This window comes from Cupressus sempervirens, chromosome 2 (assembly GCF_028749045.1).
Source record: "Cupressus sempervirens isolate cs-2001-9-10 chromosome 2, ASM2874904v1, whole genome shotgun sequence".
Lineage (NCBI taxonomy): Eukaryota > Viridiplantae > Streptophyta > Pinopsida > Cupressales > Cupressaceae > Cupressus > Cupressus sempervirens.
Window position 1 is genome coordinate 718,373,656 of NC_143119.1, and position 23,002 is coordinate 718,396,657.

Genomic DNA, 23,002 nt, shown 5'->3' on the forward strand with positions numbered 1-23,002 from the left:
TTGATCATCCTCAACTTCTACCATTATAACATCCTCATGCTGAGGAGATTAGGGTTCTGCTCTATCTCTAAACTCTATAGGCACTTGTGTCATCAATTCATCAAAATTGTCTAGGTAACTATTGTACCTATCAAGATATGGTGCATCATGGTGAATACCCTTGAATGATGGGTTTGCTACCCTCATGGCTTCTTCTATCTTCATTATCTTACTCCAATTCTGACTTCTCTCCCTACATACCCCTGTTTGCAAGCAATTCATGATGCAATCTTCTTCCCAATTTGGCTTGGTGCTAGGAAGAGTGTACTTCCTTATTTTTTTAAGAGCATTCATCACCAAATCATTTGGATCATAGGCTCTAGCTGGGGTAGAGGGAAGTTTAAATTCTTTGAACCATTGATCTATTTCTTCTGTGACATCCTTCCCTATGAGAAAATCACTTATGTTTGTGTTTCTAGCTACAAAAGAGCCTTTCCTAATAGCAAGGCCTAAATATTCTTTAATCATCATTAGTGATTGCTAGAAGAATTCTAACTAGCCTAATCTCTCAAGGACATATCTAGGTAATATATGGGGAAGCTGAGGACACCCAAAATCTCTTATAATTCAAAAATTATCAAATAAAAACCAACTAGCCTAGTCATGGCTAAGTACTTTATCCCAAATTGGGAAGCACATGGTCTAATTAACATCCTTACTCCCCTAGTTACTCTCTCATCTATATCCATTAACATATTCATAATTGGAAAGGAAAAAATATTATAGAAAGCAATAGTACTAGCATAGGGATAAAACCTTTTTCGAAAGTGAGTCTACAACTACACAAGTAGGGTTTCTCCATTCTCCTCAGTGGCCTCAATAAAGTCTAGACTAATATGCCCTATATTCTTGAAATGGATAATGTGCATCAACAATGAATAATGGAAAAACTTGAAGTTTACAATTTCTCCCCTTTGAACCGCCTCAATTTCTTCATGCATTCTATCAATTATGTATTCTGTGTGTGTGTGTGTGTGTGTGTGTGTGTATGTCTATATATATATATATATACATTCATGGTGTCATCAACTCCCACCACCTTTTCAATTCCATGGATTGTATATTTGAAATATTTGTAGAAGAACTCAATTAGCATTAGTTCCCCTACCTTCATAGGCAATTCCCCCTTTTATTTCTTTGATTTGGGAATGTACCTCCTCATGACAGTTCCAGTGTAGAAACTCTTGGAATTGTTGAAGGTCTTGTTTATTTTTTGTTTTTCAATTTTCTTTGTGAGAGGTCCACCTAGGTCAATGACTTCAACAAAGATCTCCCTATCCAATTTGCACAAGATACTCATATCCTTTATGTGGAAGGCCTTGGTTGTTAGATTGTAAGACTTGATTAGTGCCTTCACCAGATCAACATCAACTATCACCTTTGGCACTATCAACTTTGCCATGTTTTTGATCCATGGGTTACAAATTGTTGATTTAGCATACCTATTCTAATAAAAATACCAGAATAACTCATTCCTATTGGTTTTAGGTACAATGGCATCCCTACAAAAGGAGCATATATCTTTGAAGACATGGGCATTCAAAGTTTGAGCATGAGAAGACCCTAGGAGAAAATACGCCCACTCTTCTACATATAAATTTGCCAACTTCAACTTTTCAGATCCTGTGGTCTCTAGAGATTCTTCCACATCAACCTGAGCTATCATCTTTCCCTCTTCCTATGTCATGATCCTAGAAACTAAAATTTCTAGAACAATCTCTATTAATACTAGCCGTGGGGATACTGAAAAAATCTATAAATTCTTGGTGCTCAAACTCTTATCTTTGAACTTATGCAAAATATTGTAACTCAGGGATTCATTATATCAACTCATTGATGGAGAAAATGTAACAGAGGGTCATTTATGTCTCTTAATGTCAACGCGTGTAAGAAATTTCAAAATTTGCAAAAGTGCGAAGCAACGACATGTACAACCAGCTTTTTAATTCTTTTGTACACTTTTTGACAAGACATAACCTTTAAAGTCATAATGAGTCCTTTAACAATCATTTATTCCTTGTGACCTAGTGACCACAACATTTTACTTCTTTCTACCACTTTGTGGTCTATCCTTCATTGCTAGTGACTAACCATGCAACCCAGTGCTCATAGGTTTTGACCCTTTAATTAACTTTAATCATATGGTTGCACCATTATACTAATGGTTACACTTACTTCCCATGATCCAACAAAAATCTATGATCAATCATTAAGTCACAGCTTTGCACACCACTATGTGCCTTAGGCCTTTGCTCCTACAACTGAGATATCACCACATTCCGCATTGAGTTTAACTATATCACATGGTTGTGGCCTAATTACCTTTTATATTTACTAACTATGTGATCAAGTGATCAAACCTTCTTAACTATTCTTCCCAGGTCACTAACTTAAAAACTGTTCTCATTTCTGATGGTACGACTGGGCCAACAAGAATTTTGTGCATTTTCATAACAATTATCGCCAAGTCACAACTTACTTCTCTAACTGTCTAGCTAACATTGTGACTGCATGTCCCTAACCCTTTCGCCTCGTCGCAGTCAAAGAACTAAAGAATTATCCATACTACATAAGCATGCAAACAAATAATCCTTTTGAAAAAAAGGCCCCACCAACCACATATCTATATGTCGCTTTGTCACTAAGAATAATGCACCTCCAGATTTGCATAATGACAAAATGACAACCCTTGATCTACTGTAAGATCAACGACTATTGTTAACTGATCATAATTTTTCTCTGTATTGTGGGTCCATTAGGTCATACAGTAGGTAGCTGCATCATTGCGACCCTAACCCATGATTAACTATCACCTCCCATGAATATGTGATTAACAACATTTTTCCATTTTGATATGCAAACCCAAGGTCAATCTAAACCTCATTCGATCTTATGACTGAAAATTGGTCACAAGCTTCTAAGCATCTTCACATAGTCATGAAAAACCATAGACCTTTGTTATCTAAGTGCTTGATAGTGTGACTAAAGCAATCTTCGAGTCATTGCTAAAACTTGACATAACATTTTACTTAGGCAACCACATGATCAAAGCCACCATCCACTACTTCACTTAGTCTCGGCTTGAGAAGAACCTAAGTGCCTACCCGCTATGACTCAAAAACCAAAGGAAAATAATTGTCTCATCAAGTAGCGCAATCAGACGCTATGGTTTGATGAAGTGTCCCGACCTTTCGACTAACCATAGTCACCTAGTCACACACTTAAGATCCCATGAGCTTGCAATTGAAACAAAAAGTTAACATAAAGTGCCAACCTTAGAGGGACTTTCAAAATTTAAAAATTTGAAGAGTGGGCTTAAAAACAAGGGTTTGCTAGGGTAAAGTATTTTCATGAAATTTTTTAGGGAAACCCTAGGTTCTTGACATGGATAAAAAATTATCAAAATGAGGGTTTTGCTATAAGATAAAAATAGGCTACAATTAATCCTAATTGCTCAATAATAAAAATTCTTTCACAACAGAATTTGGGCATTCAAGCTTAGTGAAAATGAGGGCTAACAAGCATGTTGCGATAATGATAAAATCTGCCAAGTTTATCCATTTCTACTCCCTTTCATAACACCCATGTGATCCTAGATGGATAATCCTCACAACATTTAAAAGCATCACACTTATAGACACTACATGTAAAAAAATCTATGGTAAATGATATGGGGTCAAGGCTATGTATCAAGTTTAAAGAAAGTGCATATCCATATTATAAAGTGTATTTAAAAATTTGTATCCTCTATATGATCAAAATTATCTATAACCAAATTAAGGTCAAAATACTTGCGTTAATCACACTGTCTAACCATGAGAAATGATAATATCAAATCCCTATCAACCCCACACATGAAGATCCAAGATCTTATTCATTGGACCAACCATCTATTTCTAGGTTTTTTTTTTTTCAAACCAAGAACTTGAAAAATACATACAATGTTAATATACCTACCAGCATAGTTTCATTTTAAACTTCCAAAATAAAAGCTATCCCTTTAGAAATCATATGACGGGTCTAAAATTTTATGATCTTTATCAAGAAATTTTATACATGGGTAAAGCAAAAATAAGGTCATAGTTCCTTCTCTTCAACAATCCACCTATTTTTTGTGTATCTTGCAAAGGAGAGTTTTTTGGTATCCTTCTCTTGGTTAGGACGATGTGATTAGATGAGGAGCTCAAACCATATTTCTAAAAATAGTTTTAGCATTACACAGATGTGCATATAGTAATTTTACAATAATGTCATTGAGAAGGTCTTTTTGGAATCGTTCCAAATGAATGTGGGTTTAAGATGACATTGGATCAAACTAACATTCTATCATATTAGCAAACTATGTTGATAATTTTTTTAGTTTAATTTTTTATGTGAAAAAAGTGACGCATTCTGATATATGTATAAATATAAGTTTTAATACATATGCATGACAAGTCACTTGAAAATATAATTAGAGTAAATTAATGTGTTCTACATTTATGAGGTAGTATAATTTCATGTTGTTAAATTATATATGTTGTATATCTCCCTCATATATGGAATAGTGGTAGTTATCTTTAGCTAAAACCTATATATATTGTAATGATTTCATTTATGTTGGCAAATAACATAGCCTCATTTCCATGTTATTTCATAATTCACTTTTTGGATTAGGCTATTATAATTATGTATTTACTTTCATTCTTGTCAATATACACTTATTTGTACTTATATTATTTAACCTTTTTTTTATTACACCTCGTGTATTATAATTGTATAATTTGTCATCTTCATTCTTTTTAATCCAAAGTCTGTGCATGTGCTAGCATTTTTTATGGAGCTTGAGTGTCTTTTTAATCCAAAGGTTTGTGATAGTCATGTTTGGATTCCTATATAAGAAGACCCAAAATTGATTTAAAGTTATTACTTCTCTATCATTTACCAAAAAAAATACCAATCAATTACATGGACTGCACAAAATATGTACAAAAATTGACAATTTATTTTGCTAATTAAATGTTCACATCTTTTTAGTATACCCATTACATAGCAACATATAATTGTTAATATTAACTTATATTTTGAAATATCTAAATTACTATACACTATCTACCTACCAACTTGACAATAAATATTATTATTACAATACTCTAAAGCTCATACTAGTAATTAAATTTAATAATAAGATTATTTCACATAAATATTTGAATACTCATCAAAACTGAAATATATGAAAGAATAGCAAAGAAGGAAAAAGAAAGTTGCTGCAAATCAGCAACTACACAGGTAAAATAAGCGAACAACTGACTAGAACATAATTTGAAAAATGAACCGTCAAATAACTGCATATGAAGTTTAAAGAACTTTTCAAAACTAATAATACTACTTTATTTATAATTTGTTACTTTGTAACTCCAAATGACACCTTATAATAAAATTTTGTTCTCATGATTCACTTACACAACTATATCGCGATTCCATTCTTCTATTTACAACTTATAAACACCAATATTACTCAGCAACGTTCTTGCATTAAACCATGTAAATCTGAAACCAAAATAACCTGAATTTTTTAAACTCGTAGGTACTTACATCTCTGTACGACCACTGCGATCAATCCTCTGACAATGGTTCTTCTTCATCTTTAGGAGAGTCAGTCACATTCTCGCCTCTACTGCGAGTTCTTGCATCGAGAGCATCAACAACAGCCCTAATTGCAGCACCAGGATCAGATTTATTCTGAACAAAAATCTCACATATATCTGCCGGAGTAATACGCCCACCAGACTTCATCCTCTCTTCCACAGCCCCAAAAAGCTCATGGTCCTCCAGACCCAAGTAATTGAAAACCAGCTGCTTGAAAGCCTCAAACCCACAGTTAGACAGATGGATGTGCATATCCATTCTCCCACTTCTCAGCAGCGCAGGATCGAGTCTCTCCCTGTGATTGGTCGTGAAAATCATGATCCTCTCTTCCCCACAACTCGACCACAGCCCATCTGCAAAATTAAGCAGACCGGAAAGAGTAATGGTCGAAGAAGAAGAAGAGCCCCGTCGAATCTCTTTATACTCATCGCTATTAGACACAGGCGGCATCCCACCCATTTCCCTGGCGGTACCCAAATCGACATATAACCTGCCCATGGTTTCCCTCGCAGGCAAATCGACAGCACAGTCGATGTCCTCAACGACGATAACAGATTTACTCGAAGTCCCAATCAGGAGCTGACGGAGAACAGAATTGTCAGACACCATGGTGAGCTCGAGATCATAAACATCATAATTCATGTAGTTTGCAATGGCGGCAATGAGACTAGACTTCCCCGTACCAGGAGGACCGTAGAGAAGATAACCCCGTTTCCACGCCCGCCCCGTCCTGCGGTAAAACTCTCTGCTCTGCAGAAAAGAGTCGAGATCGTTCTGAATCTTGTCCTTGAGAGAGGGTCGGAGAGCGAGGGTTTTGAAAGTGGAAGGGTGTTTGAACGGAACGGAGCTCCATCTCCAACGGCTTTCGATGTTGCTGAAGAGATTCCTCTCCTCGCTCCGCCTCTGCAGATCGTCTGCGAATCCCGAGATGTGGTCGATGTACGATGATAAAACTCTGGTCTTGTCGATGTTGGAGATCTTCAATACGTATTTTTTTTCAGACCCATCTGATCTTTTGCTGCCGCTGCCCACTTTGTTTGTTTCGTCGGTGTTTGTGTCGACAACGTGCGTCCACCGCAATTGGGCTCCCTGGAATTCGTCATTGACGGAGTGTTGTGAGGGCAGGCTGAATACTGGCTTCGAGTTTCTGTTTGGGCGGGCGATAGAGACGGTGGGTGCATTTGCTGTGGCGTCGAGGCTGCTCAGATAGACTCCCACCGAGCGGTAGATTTCGTTTCCAGATCTGAGGGAAGATCCTTCGAATTCGGGGATTTCTATGTTGGAGAATTCGCTTGAATTGTCTCTGTAGGACTTCCAGAGGTTGTAAAATTGTTGGAGGAGGGCGGGGAGAGTGTTGGATTGAAGGGAGAGGAGACCCATCATGGAGAGAAACATGGTCTTGTCCGACTCCATCTGATCTGCAGTATTGGGAGATTACCAGGCGACGATCGATTCAAAGATAAGAAGAGGAAGAGTAAGGATAAACCGTACCCTCAAGACAAACAATTTTCATAGTTTCAATTCGTTGCCAACGAGGGATCTTGGAAAATCACGTCTCTTAACGTCATTATCTTTCTTTGTATTATTCTAATGCAGATCAACGGAATAGATGCGAGACCATTCAATTCATCCTCACCGCACAAGTGTATTCTTTTGGGGGCATTTCTAGTTAACTCTCTGATATGCAAAATGGGTGGTTTTTTTTATGGAGACTTTTTACTAAATCATTTTAGCTAATTGTTTTTGGCTAAGAACTATGCTATCAAATTTGCCGGCAAAAGGATCGTAGTCTCATCCTTCTATATTCAACAAGACTTGATGTATAGCGGGTTATTAAAGAACTTTTTAATTTCATCAATTAATAGACGAACAGTCCATTGATGATGGATGGATTTTCAATACTGTAAGATAGAATAATCAAAGATGTCTATGAAGGAGAGGTTTAGAGTTGAGGTCATTGTGGGATGGATTTTTCTTGGCAGTTGTATAAGTATGTTCAATTGTGGGTTTGGGTGGCAAGAGTAACTCTTTGCTCGGTGCTTCCCTTAGAAAATGTAGAGAATCCCATAGGCGACTGTTGTTTTTTTAATGTGATCAATAGGGTCTTGATTTGTCTTGCCAGGGAACTTTGGGAGATATTCTATTGAACTTTTAGGTGAGGCTGAGTATTGAGATAAAGCAAACAGCCCAATCTGAGCCCCCCATGGCTGGGATGTCACCAAAGCCATAACACCAAACTTCTTTTACCAAAATAAATTAGAGTCACCAACCTCCGTTCTCAGGGAGCTACCTTCAAATATCCAAGGAAAGGAAAGCACTGGAACTTCACTTTCGATCCCCAACAGAGTCGCCAAAAATATGTTAGTAAATAGATTTATCCTTTGGATAGAACATAAACGAGAACTCAACATGCCCAATTAGGAAAGACAAAATGCGGTAACAATTGGATTAGTTACATTTATTGATAAGAATCCTCTGAATTAAGAGGTACAACTCCCTCATTTACAGATTTGCAATGAATTTATTGATAGGATATACCTTTAAGCTAAAGTTACTAAGGTTTTCTAACATTCATCTATAGACATAGGATGAATATGATTGCTAGATTTATAAACTGAATAGAAAGTGAAAGGTGAATAAGAAGCCACATGACTACCTAACCAATCTTTCATATTACAGGAGAGAGAGAGAGAGAGAGAGAGAGAGAGAGAGAGAGAGAGAGAGAGAGAGAGAGAGAGAGAGCTATAAATATTTTTATAAAAAAATGTGAGTACATGAACATAGGACTACACACATCACATTCAACGTAGTAATACAAGACTGCATCTAAAACAAAAGTAAAAGGACTTAGTATCCTTCCAAATTAGAAATATAAATGTACAAACCACAAGACCAAGCACATGTATATTCCACTTTATTTTAGAAACATGACAAAACAATAATAGTATTGTTCCATTCCTTTATTACAATCAATCTACATAAAACAAATCTCCTTCCCCTGTTACAAATTGTACTCCTTTGCAGTCTCGGCTTTAGAACTTACAGACCCCAGAAAAGAAGAAGAACCTCTTCTCAATTGTTTGTCCCCATTAAATAACTTTTCAAAGAAGTTCAACCACCACAACTTCTTCTTACCGAACTAATTTAATTTTATCTCTTTACCTTATCTCCCAAGACATTCTCCTAATAAGTTTTCTAAATATCTTATATTACAATAGTAACTAATTTTTTTAGCAGAATTAATTATCTCGAATTCTCCTTTCAATTTACCTTACCCTCACCAACTTTCCATTTATCAATTTTACTTTCAATATCACATTACAATAGTAATAATTAATTCTTTTGGAATTAAAAAATTAATTATGTGAAAGATCATATTAAAAGTGTGATATTTAATTATTTTGCAAGTATTAGTATTTAGTTATTTAAATAATTAAACATAATGCAAAATAATTTATAACATTTTTGCTTTGAAGGATTTTTTAAATTTTTAATTGCTTGGGAGGGGTAATACATAGGGTTTTAAAACCCTAGGTAATAGTATCAAAGAATTTAGATTCCTCAAGCATAATTTGCAATGCCTTTCCTTTGATCTTGTCAGGGATCTGAATCATCTTTTGCTTCTTCTTTCCTTTAACCCATGAAGAGCTCTGTGTTGATCATCCTCAACCTCCACCATTATAACATCCTCTTGCTAAGGAGATTAGGGTTCTGCTCCATCTCTAAACTCTACAGGCACTTGTGTCATCAATTCATCAAAATTGTCCAAGCACCTATTGTACCTATCAAGATATGGTGCACATGGTAAAAACCCTTGAATGATGGGTCTATTGCCCTCATGGCTTCTTCTATCTTCATTATCTTACTCCAATTCTGATTCCTCTCCCTACATACCTCTGTTTACAAGCAGTTCATGATGCAATCTTCTTCCCAAACTGGCTTGCTGCCAGGAAGAGTGCACTTCCTCATTTGTTTAAGAGAATTCCTCACCAAATCATTTAGATCATTAGTTCTAGCTGAGCCAAAGGGAAGTTTAATCTCAGCCAAACATTGATCTATTTCTTCTATTACATCCTTCCCTATGAGAAAATCACTTATCTTTGTATTTCTGGCTAAAAAATAGCCTTTCGTAATAGCACGGCCTAAATATTCCTCAATCATCATTAGCAATTTCCAAAAGAATTCCAATTGGCCTAATCTCTCAAGGACATATCTACATAATACATGGGGAGGCTGAAGACACCCAAAAACTCTTATAATTGAAAAATCGTCACATAAAAAAAAACTAGCCTAGTCATGGCTAAGTACTTTATCCCCATTTGGGCAAGTAGATGGTCTAATTAACACCCTTACTCCCCTAGGTGCTTTCTCATCTATATCCATCAACATATTCATAGTTAGAAAGACAAAATTATTATAGAAAGAAATAGTACTAGCATAGGGATAAAACCTTTGCCAAAAGCAAGTCCAGAGCTACACATGTAGGGTTTCTCCATTCTCCTCTATGGCCTCGATAAGGTTTGGACTGATAATCCCTTTATTCTTGAAAAGGATAATGTGCATCAACAATGAATAATGAAAAAATTGAAGTTTCCTGTTTCTCCCTTCTAAGCCACCTCAATTTCTTCATGTGTTTTATCAATGATGTATTCCAAAAAGTCATAATAGACATTATGGTTTGGATCCTAGATATCCAATGCCATTATATATATAGCCTAGGGCATTCATGGTGCCATCAACTCCCACCACCTTTTCAATTTTGTGGATGGTATATTTGAAATATTTGTAGAAGAACTCCATTGGCATTAGTTCCCCTACCTTCTTAGGAAATTTCCCCTTTTCTTTCTTTGATTTGGGAATGTGTGTCCTTATGATTGTTCCAGTATAGAAACTCTTGGAATTCTTGAAGGTCTCGTTCATTTTTTCTTTTTCAATTTTCTCTATGAGAGGTCCACCTAGCTCAAAGACTTCAACAAAGGTCTCCCTATCTAATCTGCATAAGATACTCATATCCTTTATGTGGAAGACCTTGGTTGTCAGATTGTAAGACTTGATTGTTGCCTTCACCAAATCAACATCAACTATCACCTCTAGCACTATCAACTTTGCCATATTTCTTATCAATGGGTTACAAATTGGTGATTTAACATACCTATCCTAATAAAATTACTAGAATAACTCATTTCCATTGGCTTCAGGTACAATGGCCTTGCTACAGAAGGATCATATATCTTTGAAGACATGGGCATTCAAATTTTGAGCATGAGAAGACCCTGGGAGAAAATACACCCACTCTTCTACATATAAAGTTGTCAACTTCATCTTTGCCTGTTTTGTGGTCTATGAAGATTCTTCCACATCAACCTGAGCTATTGTCTTTCCCTCTTCCTATGCCATGATCCTAGCAACTAAAATTTCTAGAACAATCTCTATCAGTATTGGATCTAAGGGTACCAAAAAACTCTACAAATTGTTCGTGCTCAAACTCTTATCTCTGAACTTATGCAAAATATTGTAACTTAGGAATCTATCATATCAACTCATTAATGGAGAAAATGCAATGGAGGGGCATTTATGTCTCTTAATGTCAATGTGTGTAAGAAATCTCAAAATTTGCAAAAGTACAAAGCAATGACATGTACTGCCAGCCTTTTAATTCATTTGTACACTTTTTGACAAGACATAACCTTTAAATTCATAATGTGGCCTCTAAGTCATTTCTTACTTAACATTTCTTCTTTGCAACCCAATAACCACAACATTTTACTTCTTTCCACTGCTTTGCAGTCTATCCTTCATTATTGGAAACTAACCATGCGACCCAACACTCACAGGTTCTAACCCTTTAATTAACTTTAATTGTGTGGTTGCACTATTCTACTAATAGTTACACTTATTGCCTATGACCTTGCGAAAACCTATGATCAATCATTAAGTCACGGCTTCGCACACTGCTATACACCTTAGGCCTTTGCTCCTGTGAAAAAGAGATGACCACATTCTGCATTGAGTTTAACTATACCGCATGGTTGTGGCCTGATTACCTTTTATATTTACTAACCATGTGACCAAGAGATGAAACCTTCTTAACTGTTCTTTCCAAGTCATTGACTTAACAACTCTTATCATTTCTTATGATGCGAATGAGCGAACAAGAATTTTATGCATTTTTGTAACAATGATTGCCAAGTTGCAACTTACTTCTCTGACTATCCAACTAACATCGCAACTGTGTGATTTAGTATATCCTTAACCCTTTTACCTACTCGTGATCAAAGAACTAAATACTTATCCATACTATGCGACTATGCAAAAAAATCTATCCTTTTGAAAAAAGGCCCCACCGGCCTTGTGTCCATATGTCACTTTGTCACTAAGAATAAAGCACATCTAGATTTGCATAACAACAAAGCAACAACCCTTGCTCTACTTTAAGATCAACGACCATTGTTAACTGATCACAATTTTGCTCTATATTGTGGGTCCATCATGCCACATGGCGGGTAGTTGCATCATCGTAGCCCTAACCCATGATTAACTATCACTTCTCATGAATATGTGATTAAAAACATTTTGTCATTTTGCTATGCAAACCCAAGGTCAATCTAAACCTCATGCAATCCTATGACTAAAAACTATTCACAAGCTTCTAAGCATTTTCACATAGTCACAACAAACCATAGACCTTTGTTATCTAAGTGCTTGATCGTGCGAGTAAAGAAATCTATCATTTACTGCTAAAACCTTACATAACACTTTACTTAGTTGACTGTGTGATCAAAGCCATTACCAACTGCTTCGCTTAGTCTCGGCTTGAGAAGAACATAAATTGTGCCTACCTTCCATATCTTGGTGACCAAAGGAAAATAACTACCTCGTCAGGTCATGCCATCAGATGCTACATTTTGATGAAGAGCCTTAACCTTGCGACTAACCACAGTCACCTAGTCACACACTTAAGATCCCATGAGCTCTCAATTGAAACAAAATGTTAACATAAAGCACCAACCTTAGAAGTACTTTGAAAATTAAAATTTTTAAAGAGTGCAGGCTTAAAAATAAGGGTTTGCTAGGGTAAAGTATTTTTATGAAATTTTTTATGGAAACACTAGGTGCTTGACATGGATAAAAAATTATCAAAATGACATTTTCACCATAAAAATAGGTTGCAATTAATCCTAACTGCTCAATAATAAAATTGTTTTCACAACAAAATTTGGACATTTAAGCTTAGTGAAAATGAGGGCTGCCAAGCATGTTGCAATAATGGTAAAATCTGTCACCTTTATCCATTCCTACTCCCTTTCATAACACCCATGTGATCTTGGATGGATAATCCTCATAGCATATAAAAGCATCACACTTATAGGCACTTCAAGTAAAAAATCTAAGGTCAATGATATGGGGTCAAGGCTATGTATCAAGTTTAAAGAAAGTGCATATCCATATTATAAAGTAAACTTCAAAATTTGTATCCTCTATACGATCAAAATTATCTATAACCAAATTAAGGTCAAAACACTTGTGTCAGTCACACTGGCTAGCCATGAGAAATGATAGTATCAAATCCGTATCAACCCCACACAAAAAGATCCAAGATCTTATTCATTGGACAAACCATCTATTTCTAGTTCTTTTTTTCAAACCAAGAACTTGAAAAATACACACAATGTCAATATACCTACCAACAAAGTCTCATTTTAAACTTCCAAAATAAAAGCTATCCCTTTAGAAATCATATGATGATTTTGAAATTTTATGATCATTATCAAGAAATGTTATACATGGGTAAAGCAAAAATAAGGTCATAGTTCCTTCTCTTCAATAATCCACCTACTTTTTGCATATCTTGCAAAGGAGAGTTTTTTGGTATCCTTTCTCTTGGTGAGGACGATGTGATTAGATGAGGAGCTCGAACCATATTTCTAAAAAGAGTTTTAGCATTATACAAATGTGCATATAGTAATTTTACAATAATGTCAATATACCTACCAATATAGTTTCATTTAAACTTTCAAAATAAAATGAGAAGGTTTTTTTTGTAATTGTTCCAAATGAATGCGGGTTTAAGATGACATTGGATCAAACTAACAGTCTATCAAATTAGCAAACTATGTTGACAATTTTCTTAGTATTTTTAAAGTGAAAACAATGTCACATTCTGATATATGTATAAATATAATTTTTGATACATATGCATGACAAGTCAATAAAAAATAAAACTAGAGTAAATTAATCTGTTCTACACTTATGAGGTAGTATAATTTCATGTTGTTAAATCATATATGTTGTATATCTCCCTCATATATGGAGTAGTGGTAGTTATCTTTAGCTAAAACTTATATATATATATATATATATATATATATATATATATATATATATACATATATATATGTATATATATATATATATGTATATATATATATATATGTGTGTATATATGTATATATGTATATATGTATATATATATATATATGTATGTATATATATATATATATATATATATGTATATATATATATGTGTATATATGTATATATATGTATATATGTATATATGTATATGTATATATATATATATATGTATATATATATGTATATGTATATATATATATATATGTATATATATATATATATATATATATATATATATATATATATATATATATATATATATATATATATATATATATGATTTCATTTATGTTGGAAAATAACATAGCCTCCTTTCTATTTTATTTCATAATTCAATTTTTTGATTGCGCTATTATAATTATGTATTTACTTTCATTCTCGTCGATATACACTTATTTGTACTTATATTACTTAACCTTTTTTTATTACACCTCATTTATTATAATTGTATAATGTCATCTTCATTCTTTTTAATCCAAAGTATGTGCATGTGCTAGTATTTTTTATAGATCTTGAATGTTTTTTTAATCCAAAGGTTTGTGATAGTCATGTTTGGATTCCTATATAACAAGACCGAAAGTTGATTTGGAATTATTACTTCTCTATCATTTACTAAAAAAATACCAATCAATTACATGGAGCGCACAAACATATGCAAAAACTGATAATTTATTTTGCTAATTGAATGTTCACATATTTTTAGTGTACCCACTACATAGCAACATATAGTTGTTAATATTAACTTATATTTTGAAATGTCTAAATTACTATACATTATCTATCTACTAACTTGACAATAAATATTATTATTGCAATACTCTAAAGCTCATACTAGTAATTAAATTATTGCTGAATAGACTATCTCAGTTTCTTCTATTCCTTTATTAATTTTTGACAATTAGTTAGGACATCGCAATGAGTTTGACTTGTGAATTTTTTTTACGTTCAAATGATTGAACATTTCAACATGACTAACTCTGCAAAGAATCCAAAATGCATACGCTATGACTTCATTGTGTATATTCTCGGATAAACCAAGGAGATGAAATATGCTAATAAGTTCAACTTTTCATAATAATTAATGTTTATCAGAATAAAGACCACACGATAAGAAAGGAATGTGGAGAAATCTGAACTGGCAATCTGTTATTCATAGATTTGAATGATATTTGACGGTGACAATGATAAAATTCAAAACCGCAGAAGCGAAAGTTCTAAACTTTGCTTGGGCACCAAGTGTAACAAAACAATAATGCAAATTATTATATTATATTATTTCCTAAATTTTATGCTTATCAAAAAAATTAGTATTTTCTTTACGTACATCCATCTTATGCTATCATTGTAATTCAGTGTGTTCAATTGTATGCAAAAGGATGTGGGGCAAAGGTTATAAATAGTACATGGGTACAGTTTTCTAATCTTTGTTCGTACATTATTTTTATTTTTTATAATATTAATTTGAAAGTTCATTTAATTTTTTTCCTAACAATAAAATATTTTTAAATTATTTTTTTCAAAATTATTTTAAAGTTTGAATTTGTATTTCTTTATAGTTTGAGTTTGTTTTTTTTTAATAAAATGAGAATTTGTATATTTTAAAATGTTTATTAGTTTTTAGGTGAAAGATATATTAACAATTCATAATTTAGATTTTATTTTAAACTTCTTTTTTTAATAATTAGAACATGTTCTTAATTTATCTATTTTTCAACTATTATGACTTTAAACTTTATTTTTGTTAATTAGAGCATGTTCTTAATTTATCACAATTTTTTATTTTTTGTTTTGAAATTATAAATAAAATAAAATTATTTCTTTCAACCCCCAATTTTAATAAGGCTTGGTTTGTTATTCATCTCTCCATAATTTCTATGCATAATAATATGAATAGAGAAGATTCTGGCTAGAGTAACTTAAAGTTCTATTATACAACCTACAAAAAGGCCTCGCTAGAACCATCAACACATTTCTTTCTCATAGGTATCATTCATGAGAATTGTCTGTCATTGCACATTTTTCTTGCAATTGTACATATCTTGCAATCGTACTAACTCGTGAGACAACATGTACCATCTTTCAATTATACAAGAAAACATATCTTAGAGACATTTCGACTAAATTTTTAGATTTGACCCAATATATATGGCTAATGTGTTTGTAAACGTATTTACCAGTTATATAAAATTACACATCTCTCATGTCTCCCATCAAATGTTTCTTATGGTGACTAAACCTCAATCATTAGTATTTCGTCCACCAAACATGTTTATTTTTCCTCGCCATTAATTACATTCTTCATTTAATGCATGTTTACCTTCTTCTTGAAAATCCTCTAACAAAAAATAAATATTTTAATTATAACTTTGAAGAAATGAAATCTTTGAGAAGAAAACATCTCCCAAGAACTCACCTTCTCCACCACAAATACTCTTTCAAGAAGAAAAACTCAACCATTTAGTCTGCACAATTTGAGGAGTTCCAGAAATGTTTTCTCAAAGTCTCTAACATAATAAGTAAGAAACATTTAAGGATCAAAATGAATGCATATAACATTTGCATTTGATTTCTAATGGTATGACCACACTTGATAGCTATTCCATACAAATCTGAAAAATTGATTGTTCGTTAGCAATCGGTGCGACCCTTAGACCTATTAAGTACAAGTGCTAATAATCCTACTTCATTTATAATTTATTAGTTTGTGACTCCAAATGAGATCTTATAATAAATTATGTTCTCATGATTCACTTACACAACTATATCGCGATTCCATTCTTCTATTTACAACTTATAAACACCAATATTACTGAGCAGCTTTCTTGCATTAAACTATGTAAATCTGAACCCAAAATAACCTGAATTTCTTAAACTCGTAGGTACTTACATCTCTGTACGACCACTGTGATCAATCCTCTGACAATTGTTCTTCTTCGCCTTTAGGAGAGTCAGTCACATTCTCACTTCTACTGCGAATTCTTGCATCGAGAGCATGAACAACAGCCCTAATTGCAGCACCGGGATCAGATTTATTTTGAACAAAAATCTCACATATGTCTGCTGGAGTAATTCGCCCTCCCGATTTCATCCTCTCTTCTGCAGACATAAACAACAAATGATCCTCCAGACCCAAGTAATTAAAAACCAGTTGCTTGAAAGCCTCAAACCCACAGTAAGAAAGATGGATGTGCATATCCATCCTCCCAGTTCTCAACAACGCAGGATCGAGTCTCTCCTGGTGATTAGCCGTAATAATCATGATCCTCTCTTCTCCACAGCTCGACCAGAACACAAAATTAAGCAGACCAGAAAGAGTAATGGTCGAAGAAGAAGAAGAACCCCGTCGAATCTCGTTATGAGACAGAGCTGGCATCCCACCCATTTCCCTAGCGATCCCCAAATTGACATTAAACCTGCCCATTTCCGTCGCGGGCAGATCAACAGCACAGTCGATGTCCTCAACGACGATAACAGATTTACTCGAAGTCCCAATCAGGAGCTGACGAAGAATGGAATTTTCAGACACCATTGTGAGCTCGAGATCATAAACATCATAATTCATGTAATTTGCAATGGCGGCAATGAGACTGGACTTCCCCGTACCAGGAGGGCCGTAGAGAAGACAACCCCGTTTCCACGCCCGCCCCGTCCTGCGGTAAAACTCTCTGCTCTGCAGAAAAGAGTCTAGATCGTTTTGAATCTTGTCCGCCTCTGCAGATCGTCTGCGAATCCCGAGATGTGATCGATGTACGATGATAAAACTCTGGTCTTGTCGATGTTGAAGATTTTCAAGACGTATTTTTTTCAGAGCCATCTGATCTTTTGCTACCGCTGCTAATTAGAAGTCTGCTCGTGCCGGCCACTTTCTTTGTTTCGTCGGTGTTTGTGTCGACAACGTGCGTCCACTGCAATTGGGCTCCGTGGACTACGAGCTTTGAGTTTCTGTTTGGGCGGGCGATAGAGACGGTGGGTGCATTTGCTGTGGCGTCGAGGCTTCTCAGATAGACTCCTACGGAGCGGTAGATTTCGTTGCCGGATCTGAGGGAGGATCCTTCGTATTCGGGGATTTCTATGTTGGAGAATTGGCTTGAATTGTCTCGGTAGGACTTCCAGAGGGTGTAAAGTTGTTGGATTGAAGGGAGAGGAGACCCATCATGGAGAGCAGCATGGTCTTGTCCGACTCCATCTCTGCAACGGGAGATTACAAAGAAGAGGAAGAGGAAGGATAAAGCAAGGACGATTTCATAGTTTCAATCCGTTGCCAACGAGGGATCTTGGAAATCACATCTTTTAACGTAATTATCTTTGACGTTAGTATTATTCGTGCGTAGATCGAGGGCCTAAATCACAATTGAATTCATCCTCACCCCACAGGCGTTTTTGTTGGCGTTCTAGGCAACTCATTGCTTTGGAAGATGAGACGGAATTATCAAGGTTGTCTATTAGGTTGAGGGCATAGCTGAATAAATAATAAAAATAATAACTAGCACTTGCACCAGTAAGAGGTGCAAGAGGTATTTAGATAGGTTTTTCTTTTTAAAGCAAAATTAAAGAGATGTAAAATAAAAGAAGGATTTCAATTTGGTAATGTACAATTTAGTTATTCAGAAATTGAACAACATTAATATTTTACTTAATGTACTACATTTCAATTGACCAATTGGTTTGAAATGTACAATTGCTGAAACAGTTCGTTTTGCATTTAAATATACACATAATTTGAGTCATATTCATGACCAACCAACAAAAACCTGTTCAAAAAAGAAAAATGATTTTGATTGAAAAGAGGAAGTACATATGATTAAATGGTGTAAAATATAGAATGTAATTAGTAAAACATTCTATTAATATTAATATTATTAATAATGAAACAATCTTCTCTTGTATCCCACATTTTAATATTTCTTGAACTAATATTATAAGTAAGATATAGTTATTAGTATATTATTATTAATAGTATATTCATAGAATATAATAAACTATTTATATTCTATAAGATATTAATAGTTATTATAGTATACGATATCCTATTAAATATTATTTGGGATACTTAGTTAAGGATATTTATTAATACTATATCTTATACTATAATATTACATATGAATAGTACATTAATTTGTATCCCTCTACTTATTATTTTAAATAAGTTCCATCATTATTTTGTGAGCTAATTTTTTTATTTTTTTTTGTAAAAGTTGCTAAATGATTTTCCATCTTCAAATTTATGCATACAAGGACATTAAAAAGGAAAGAATGTGACAAGCTCAAAAGTGGGAACAAAGAGGGCTCCAACATGACACAAGTAGGTTTTGTATCCTCAAGAGAGAAAGTGAAAAAATAATAATATAAATTTACAACAAAAATATTGTCAACCAAAATTTCAAGTTTATAAATCTTAGATATAAAAAGGACCAAAACTTGTTGAGCTTCCAATGCTCACCTAGTTATGTTATTATTGGATAGAAACTCTTAGGCCAATCTATGCTTAAGATGCTCATATCTTTAAGTGTTTGTTATGAAGTTTTCTTGTTCATCATAATAGTCAAACAAGACAAAAATGTTGTTATGAGATTTTCTCAACCAAGAAATTATTATTTTGTTATTATTAGATGGATAGTTTGTAAATGATTGTCCTCATTGCTAATATCTATATTACATTTCATCAAAAAAATTTATTACACTTTATGATTTATTATTAGTAATGATAAAGAGAAGAGATAAATGTCAAATGATAAGTTGTAGATCAAGTATAGAAAAAATTTAAATGATAAGCAAAGGACTCATGTTCGATATTCCTTTGCATGTTGAATAAACTATCCATTGCATTTCACCAATCAAAATGACACTATACTATTATCAATTGTGTCAATATTGGCTTATTCATCTATCTAGTAGATAAGAAAATAATAATAAGTAGAAGAATTGTGCAACTTTATTGGTTCAATAGTACACAACAATTAGAATATTTGTACAAATAATTTAGTTATAACAACTAAATTTACACCTATTCAAATATTTATACAAAAATATTAGCTGTAGAACAATAACTAATAGTACCATAACATTAGTTGCCAATAAAGACTAAAAAAGACACTAGGATAGATAATTTAAATTGCCTTATTCTAAGACTAATCATTATAAATATCGTTGATTTTTGAAAATAGATCACATGGCTAGAAAATCAAGAAACTTCTAACAAAAAGTAATATAATTAGAAACAACGAAATAATTAGATAAAGTAACACATTTTCTTGCTGGAAGAAATATGATATATAAAAGATGAACAACAATAAGTTATTTAAAAGTCATAGAAGTATACATTAATGCCCATCTCCAATGGCATCTTTCCCATGGTGCATTTTATTTAGACATAAATAAAAATTTAAAAATTCTTTAACCTTCCCATTTCCACCACTCTTTGGCAATCGTGGTAGAAAAAGAGAAGTAAAATGGAAAAAAAATATTTGTGCTTACTGTACGAAAATGAATTGAGAAGATACGATCGAAATATCTACCACGTTATTTTCTATGATGTTGTAGATGGATTTGCACTAATATATGATATGTCTAGATTTTTTAAGAAAACACATTCAAATTGGATATGCAAATTTTCGTTGGAAAGGTACGAGTGAATACAAGGAACGATAGTAGTTTAGTACCTTGCTTGACAAGGTCTGGATACTTGTCCGCTGGAGAGTGCTTTGATATTTTCTTTTTGTCACACATGTTCAGAATCATCTAGATAAGGGCAACATATAAAAGTGTGCAAATGTGACAAAGGCTATTGCATGTGTTGAAGAAATGGTAAAATGAATAAATATTTGGTGAAGAAGTAGAGACTGGGATTGGTGAAGATGAGTAGGAGCATAGTTATAACCCACAATTAAAGGAGAAATTGATTCAAGCAATTTGGGAACTCTCTAGTATACAAGGCATTCCGAGTTGCAATCTCTGATGTTTTTCCAAAAATGTAAAGAAGTCCATTTTTTAGGCCTATTTGCAGGACTTCATTATCTAAGCACCATGGTCGTATGAAGGAGGTAAGAGAGTGTTTGCGCCATCAGATTGCATCAATGTCTTCATTGGATAGTGGAGAAATTTGGGACCAAGGTGATACGTTGTGTGCATAAAAATGAAGTTGAGTTCAAATACTTCAAATCGGGTTACCTGGATGGAAAATAGATGTGTAGAGAAGATTCAACAAACACACTCCTCTGCTGAGCTTGACACAGATGTGTATTTCTTTGGAGGTGCAATGCTCCATAAGAAAACACAATTGGATCAAAGGAAATCGAATGGCTTTCTGAGTTTTGTGAACGGATCACAACGCATGGATTGAGATCGGATAGTTTGAGATCTTTGGAGGAAACACTCACAGTTTACCTGAGTTGTGCGGTGGGATTGGCGATTGAGCAAGGTCGTCATTCATGAAATCTAGTAGCCATGGATTGCCAACATTTTGCTTGCTAGTTTGTTAGTCGACAAGTCGAATCGCTAGAGATCTTTGAAGATACCTCAAATCTTCCTACTTAATCTGGACACCTAGTCCATTTTGACAGTGTGGAGAGTCGAGAAGTTTTGTTGTAATTCTAAGCTTGCTAGGATAGTTTTCTTTGAAATTTTTTGAGTTGTTTTGTTAAGGAAACACTAGTTTAGATAGGATTGTAAGATTCATTTGGTGAACTATGCAAGATATCTTTTGGGGTTGTAACTTGATGCAAGCAGTATCGATGTAATTTGACTTGCAATGATGGATGGCATATTGTAAGTGATTGATATCTTAAATGAATATTGAATCTATGTTGGCCCAATTTGTGTTGTTGTCTTAAACTTGAATCTTGAATGCATGTTTTGTTAAAGCTATTCTATTCTTTATTGCAATCTAAGTTTGGGAAATTCCACATATTGGGTGTAGGTGTAGTCTGTGTTGTTTCTAAGGGAGTTTCTAGATGCAATGGAAATACTGCACGGGGCCAAACTCTGACCTCGTGACAATTGGTATCAAAGCTATTTAAACTTGAATGTTGCAGCCGATCTTGATTTCAAATCTAAGGAGTTAGCAATTAGCTTTGGTGTTGTTTGACAATCCAATCTGGTTTAAGGGCTAACAAAAGTGGCATCTCAGTGTCATGGAAAAATCAAAACATGGAGATATCGCTCATCATGATAGTACTCAAGCACAGTCTAGTTGAGTAAATGCCCCTAGTCAACCTAAGACTAAGAACTAGTTGCTTGATCATGATTCGCATTTTGAAGCCTTAGAAGCTAGCAAATTTGAGGAACATCTCGGCATTGTCAAGGGTTCCCAATTGGAGCTAACAAAAAATGTTAAAGAAATTGAGGATGCCATGAAGTGTTTCCAAGAAGAGGTTCAATTCTTGAAAGAAGGTCATTCTTTGCACAGCTTGTTGTTGCAAGGCAACACCACCATCGCCAAGCCACCAATGTCTAACTACAAAATATGATGGCAACTGAGATGACAAATTGCTTGATGATTTCCTTTGGGACATTGACAAATTCTTGTCTAGCACTAATGATATGGCGGGCGATGTTCAGTTGAAGCAAGTTACAAAAAGGAAATGATAGCCATTAGTCATTTCAGAACTTGGCATCATTACTTTCTCAGTGTGCCATTTGTTGTCAAGACTAATAATGTGAGTTCTACATATTTCAAGACCCAAGCTAGGCTAACACTGAAGCAAGCTCGATGGCAGGAGTTCATGGCCAAGTTTATTGTTTATTTGGTCTACAATCTAGGTGGACACAATGTTGCAGTAGATACACTAAGTCAGAAGACTCAGTTGGGTGTAGTAGCCGATGTTGGAGATATGCAGTAGTTTGGAAGTTGACTGGAGTTGGATGAAAATATGCTCAGTCAGATTAAAGGTCTTGAAGCTGACACTCAAGCTCACCAATTATG

The 23,002-nt window shown here is 34.2% G+C and overlaps 2 pseudogenes; both read right to left on the bottom strand.

Moving 5' to 3' along the window:
- Window positions 1–5,385: 5,385 nt before the first annotated feature.
- Window positions 5,386–7,199, bottom strand: LOC149575394 (AAA-ATPase At4g30250 pseudogene; annotated as a pseudogene).
- A 9,791-nt stretch (window positions 7,200–16,990) lies between these two features.
- Window positions 16,991–18,268, bottom strand: LOC149575395 (AAA-ATPase At5g57480-like; annotated as a pseudogene).
- Window positions 18,269–23,002: the final 4,734 nt, after the last annotated feature.